Source organism: Ambystoma mexicanum, chromosome 3p (genome assembly GCF_040938575.1).
Source record: "Ambystoma mexicanum isolate Mex_15411 chromosome 3p, UKY_AmexF1_1, whole genome shotgun sequence".
NCBI lineage: Eukaryota > Metazoa > Chordata > Amphibia > Caudata > Ambystomatidae > Ambystoma > Ambystoma mexicanum.
The window spans coordinates 132,263,956-132,270,288 of record NC_090925.1 but is presented as its reverse complement, the minus strand read 5'-3'; the positions used below and the strand labels follow the sequence as shown (position 1 = coordinate 132,270,288).

General features: G+C 54.6%; 1 long non-coding RNA gene across 1 annotated transcript; it reads left to right on the top strand.

The window, feature by feature from the left end:
- Positions 1 to 707: 707 nt before the first annotated feature.
- Positions 708 to 5,319, top strand: LOC138580161 (uncharacterized). The gene is made up of 3 exons (XR_011304189.1): positions 708 to 878; positions 2,715 to 2,788; positions 5,186 to 5,319. It is a non-coding gene; the product is annotated as an uncharacterized lncRNA (long non-coding RNA).
- Positions 5,320 to 6,333: the final 1,014 nt, after the last annotated feature.

The window sequence follows — 6,333 nt, the reverse complement described above, 5'->3', positions numbered from 1 at the left end:
ATGATAGCAGGTGCAAAATTGTGCGAGTACCTGGGTATATAATAGCAGTGCCTGGCACATTCCTAATACATACACAGAAGCCAGCACTGTTGGCTTTGGCAGTGCTTGTTTTTGTTTGCCTCAGTTCTTAGCCTGCTTTCTGTGCTGTGTGTAAATATGCATTTTACGTATAGCCAGCACCTTCCACACGCAGAAGAGGACGCTTCCTCTGTTCCTCAGTAATGAGCAATACACTTAGCTTCGGCTCTTCCCGTCGAGCACCCAGGCCAGGTGACCATGGGGGGGAAGGTATGACTGTACGGGGCAGGGTGGGGATCTGGCTCGGTACAGAACAGTGCAGAGCTGCATTGCACAAATCTACGCTGATAAACGTGTACTTTGATGGCTCTGGCTAGAGCAGCGTGTTCATGCATGAGCTGCTTCAAGTCTTATTTGCAGCACACCTGCTTCCTGCATAACAATCTGTCGATCGCAGTGGAACGGGCGCGTGCACTGGACGTGTTTACAGTTTCTGTTGCATAATGGATGGCTTGTTTCCATGAGCGCCCTGCAGCTCATTGCTTAAGAACTTGGCCCTGAAGCGTGTTGATCACAGTTGAGAGCCAACGTTCGGCTCTACGGGGAAATGCACGCACTTACCATTGCTGCAGAAGGGGGGCCCCGGGGGGAACGCGAAGCGTTTCCCCCCGGGGAGTTTTTGGCGATGCACATGGCCAGCGAGTGGCCGTGGGGCAGAGCGCCTCCTGGGGGGGTATTTAAGGGCTCAGGGAAGGTTCGGGAGGCAGGCGACAGTTAGGACTTGATGATTGTCAGGTCCTGTTGCCTGCTCCCGAGCCTTCCCTGTAGCGCCTGGGGCCTAGGTGGAACACTTAGAGCAGGTGAGGAGGGGAGTAGCGGGAGGGAGGGAGTTTAAGTTTCAAAAAAAAAAAAAAAAAAAAGAAGATAAGTGGTTTACTTTCGGTTTACTTAGGAGGGGTGCCGTAGATAAGACACCCCTCACATCTTACCTTATCTTAGGGCCGCCGCGCTTTCAGTCAGGTTTATCCCGTGGGCGGGGGGGGGGGTGTGAGCAGGGAGCTGGGGGGAGCGGCAATCTGTGCCGCGAGCGTATTTCGAGTTGGCTTCAGGCCAAGGAATCAGCAGAGCGGCGGCGGCTTCTCTGCGGCTCTTTACGTGGGTGTGCCCGCTGTGAGCGAGCGTTTGTCTCGGTCTGGTGGGCCGGGCAGCGGGCTTAAAGGGGCCGTGTCCTGCTCCCTTAGTGAAGTGCGGTGCTGTCTGGGCACCGCCAGGGGGCAGCGCTTCGCGACAGGGAGCAAGCACTAATTAGTGCTGTTTTCTTTATAGTGTGTTTCTGTTCCCCCCCTTTTCCCGGGGTTTTGCTAGGAGTAGGGAGGGAGGGGCTGTATAAGAAAGTGTGGTAATTAATAAAAAATAAAAAAAAAAAAAAAAAAATTTAAATTTTCAAATTAGTGTAAGGAAAGCAGCATAGCGGCAACCCTGGTAATAATTGGTAGTTAGGTAGGATAATTGGGTTAATTTTTCTCTCATTAATTGTAAATTTAAGGAGGTTATTTTCGGGTACTCACTCGGGTGGTGTTTTTGTTTTGGGGGCTGGTTGTTTTTTGCGTTAGGTTTTCGCAGGGCCAGGGTGTTTTCCTCGGGTAGGTCCCGGCTCGGGGGCGTAGAGTAAGTAGTTTTAGTAAAAGGGGCATATTTTTGGGCACACGCGTTTAGTGTGCACTATGACAGGCCGGGGGGCGAGCAAGAAGGGGCTGGTGGACGCCGGGGCCTTGAGGAAGGCCCTGGAAATCATTAGCAGGGCAACTAATGCCCAATTGGAAGAGGCGGTAGGGGAAGTTACGGGAGAGGAGGAGAGCGGTGGGGGCCGGCCGCAGCGCAGAGCGGCGTCAGACGGTGCATTGGCGGCTGTGGTGGCTTGCACCCCTACGGCAGGGAGAGGGGAGATTTGGGAAGCTAGGGGCAGGAAGATGAGGAGGGAGATAGACAGGAGGGCAGATGGGGGTTTAATGAGTTCAGGGGGTCAGCCAGAAAGGGAGGAAGGGTATGAGAGCTCCAGGGTAGAGGGGAGTTCTCGAGTGGGTAGAGACCGAGGGAACAATAGTGGGGGCAGGGGTGGAGGGCAGGTGGGTGTGGCAGGGCAGAGAGGAAGAGGGGGAAAATACTTGCAGAAGAGCGCAGGTGGGAGAAGGAGGGAGAGGTCCCCGTCAATGGAGGAGGGTAGGGTGGGGCGCGGAACGGCCCCCCCGGATAGGAGGAGTGGGGGCGGAGGGCGCTGCGCAGCCCCCGCTGTGCAGGTGGAGGGTGAGGGTTTCGGTACGGCCCCTCCTCGGTTAGCGCAAGGAGAGCCTAGAGGGCACAGCACAGCCCCTAGCAACGAGGACGTCAGGGTGGAGGTCGGAACGCCTCGCCCAAGAGAAGGGGACCAGGCAGAGGTTCCCACAGCCCCGCCGAGAAGACGTCAGAGGGGTGGCGGGGCGGACGCATCCTCAATGGTATTTAAGGGGTGATGAAGTTGGTTGGGAGGAATACGGGGGGCAATGGGAACTTGAGGATTACAGGACGGAAATGGAAAGGGCGGAGGAGAGAAGAAGTTCAAGGTGGGACGGGGAAAGGGAAGTACAAGGGGGTTGGGGCGAAGCGGGTCGAGGAAATTATTGGCTGGGCGATTGTGCTGACATGTTTTGTCCCCGCAGCAGGAGCCCTCTAAGAATGGAGAGGAGGAACACCGGTGTGGAGGCCAGGCCGCAGATGGCAGGCGTGGAAAGAGGTGAGAGGGAAAGGGAATGGTCATCTGCATGGCAGAGAGGGGTCACAAATAGGGGGTTGGGGGATGACCGGGGTGATCTACAAGGTGTGATGAAGGAAGTAGGGGTGCAGGTTTTTGGAGCTGAAGGGGTTGGAAAGAACATTTGCTCAGTGGAGGTCCAAACGGACAAAGTGGTGGAGCCATTGGGGCTCGAGGTGCTGGCGGGAAAAGATAAAGAGGTGGAGGTAAAGGGAAAGGAGAAGAAATTGCCATACATGGGGATAACAAAACCATTGGGGGCACATTTGATGGCAGCGACCAGGGAGAAGATACAGGGAGGTGAATTTGTGGATGTCTTCAAGTTGCTGCATAGGGAGGTGAGAGCGAAAGAGGGGTCTAAGGAGGAAGAGAGAGAGCTGGCTTCACGCCCGAGGGTCCCGGTGACCATGGAGAATTGGACGTCGGCGTTTATCATTTACGCCAGCGTGTATTGTGAAAAATTCCCGGAGCGTTGTGTGGCCCTGCTTAAATACATGGATGTAATAAGGAAGGCTTTCACGAGCTTTGGGGGCTTTGCTTGGGTAAGGTATGATGAGGAATTTAGAGCGAGAATGGCGGAGGACAGTCAGGCGGTCTGGGGGGAGATAGATATGGATCTTTGGCTGCAATGGATGGCCCCAACGAGGCCAGCCCCGACATTGCACACAGCGAGTGGGCTGCCTGTGCCTTACCGGCCCTTTCTTGGTCGCCCCGCCCATGAGGGGGTGGGGGGAGGAGGCGGAGGACAGCCCTCAACTGCATGTTGGGCGTTCAATAAAGAAGGCTGCACGAGGTGGATGTGCAAATTTAAACACGAGTGCAGCAGGTGTGCGGGTCGGCATCCGGTTACAGAGTGTTTTCAGGCAGGGGATAGTGGGTCAGGGCGAGGAGCGGGGCAAGGAAGTGGGGGGGAAGGACCGCATACCAGGTAAAATGGGGTGTGCTGGTAGGTCGGGCTCAGTTTAATGTAAAAGTAGGGGGGGGCACAAGGTTTGATGAAAGATGGTTGGGGGCAACTGAGAGGGGGGCAGAAGAAGGGTGAGGAGGAAGACGCGTAGGTAGGGGAGGGCCGCGGGGGGGATGTAACGGTGGTAATTGTTAAGGGGAGGTAGCTGGCGTTTGGAAGGCATGGACGACGGGGGTGAAGCTCTCACGCTTGCCGCACGACAAGGTGAGTAGGCTTCAGGCTGCATGGACGGAGGTGCGGGAGCGCCTCTGGTGCAGCAGGGGGAAGTGAGGATTTGGGTCTGCATGGACGGGGGTGCACTAGGGCCCCTGGTGCAGCTAAAATAAAAAATACAAAAATAAAAAAGTGGAGCAGAGAAGCGAGGTGCCGGAAGAGGAATTTATGTGGAATGGTCTGCATGGACGGGGGCGCAGGTTTGGCCCCTGGTGCAGCGGTGGAGAGGAGTAAAGGGAAAAAAAAAAGGGGGCCTGCATGGACGGGGGTGCACTAGGCCCCCTGGTGCAGGTGGGAAACAGGTGGTAATGGACGCAAGTAGCTTGAAGATGGTGATATGGAAGGAACTGCATGGACGGGGGCGCAGTTTTGGCTCCTGGTGCAGCGGTGGAGAGGAGTAAGGCAGAAAAGGGGCCTGCATGGACGGGGGTGCATTAGGGCTCCTGGTGCAGGCGGGGAAGAAAAAAAAAAAAAAAAAAGGTGGTAATGGATGCGAGGAGCTCGAAGAGTTATAGGGAAGGGACTGCATGGACGGGGGTGCAGGTTTGGGCCCCTTGGTGCAATGGCGAGAGGAGGAATAAACTAAAGGTCCTGCATGGACGGGGGTGCACGTAGGCCCCCGGTGCAGGGAGAACAATGCAGGAATGTAAAGGAATAAACTGGGCACAACAAGTGGAACAAATAGTTATTGCTTGTAGGGGAGCTGTCTGCGACTTGTTTTTACGGGGTTATTGTTTGGGGGCTTTCAGGGTTTTTGAGTTGGTCGGGGGAAAAGGGGGGGTAGTGGGACTGTAGTGGGAAGATGTTCAAATTACAGAAGAAGGTTTAGACATCAAGATTAAAAGGTCTAAGACGGATAAGAAGGGAAGGGGCTCGTGGTTTCGGCTGGGTCGTGGGAGCAAGGTCTTATGCCCAGTTCCAGGTGTTCAGGGGTATCGCGGAAGGAGTGGGTGGCAGTGGGAGAAAAGGAAGAGGATTTCGGGACTCATTATTTAGGAGGGGCGCAGCATCTGTGGGTACCGGGCTGGGTTTTTTCAGAAGACAAGGTGAAAAGATTGGGACGTTGTAGGTCTGGGAAATATAGGGGGTACGGCAGGGAGTTTGATAATGGGGTTGTTGAAAAGGTGGTTAGGACTTGGTGGGCCAACTGTTGTGGAAATATTTTTGACTTGTCAGTGATTTTGTATTTTCTTTTTCAGATGCTGCGCGAAAGGAAGGGGAGTTGGAGCAAGTTTTGATTTGTTGGCCATTGAATTGTTAAGTGGGTTGGGAAGGAAGTAGGGAAAAGGGGTTTGGAAGGTGACGGGGGTGCAGTTACAAGGAAGTGGGGGTGAGACGGCACGGGTTGGGGGGCCTGCGGGGGGATCAGCTGCCTCCTATATTGGCAGGGTTGAGTGAACGCTTGGGGTTACAGAGGTGGGGATTTTGCAGGCAGGGGAGAATGACCTGGTGAGGAATACGGGTGGCTCTTCTTAGTTGCTGGGCTGGGAGACTGGGTAAAAAGTTTGAGGTAGAAAAGTTTGGGGGGGGGGGTGGGGCAGAAAGAACTCCTCGGGGGAGGGTTTTTCTGGTGCCGGGGGCATGGCCCCTTTTGATGTGGGGGGAGGCAAGCACAATGGGGGAATGACACGGGAAAGGATGGGGTGGCGCTGTTTGCACAAGCAGGTCACCCCGGGGGAACAGGTATTGAGCCTGGAGGGGCATGGCCCCTGGGAGAAAGCGGGACGCCTGGAAAAGGGGCAAGGAGACGGTAGGATCCAAGGGATCATTAGGGAGGAATTAGGTTATTTAATTATTTAATTGTTGGGGGAAAATGAAAATGTTAATTTATTTAAGTGGTGGTTAAAATATTCCTTTAGTTTGTTAGGCCATGGAGCCAGTTAAGCGTTTGATTGTAAGCTTTGGCCTGTCACATTAAAGCGACCTTTTCCACTTTTAAACGAGTCTGGGTTTTTGTGCATTAAGCCAAAAGGGGGGCCCCGGGGGGAACGCGAAGCGTTTCCCCCCGGGGAGTTTTTGGCGATGCACACGGCCAGCTTGTGGCCGTGGGGCAGAGCGCCTCCTGGGGGGGTATTTAAGGGCTCAGGGAAGGTTCGGGAGGCAGGCGACAGTTAGGACTTGATGATTGTCCCGCCCTCCCACCCTTTTCACTTTCGTTAGGGTAGTGTCTGGGTATGTAATATGGTGGGATCCATTGTTCATGGGATGATGCAGGGGTTTTTTAGATGGCATGGCGGGTTCATGAGTTGGGGTCTGTTAGGAAGGTGGGTTTGGTGGTTTTGTGTGACAGGTCAGGGCATTGGGAAAGTTGTGTGTAATATATGTTGCTGATGTGGCAGGTCAGGCT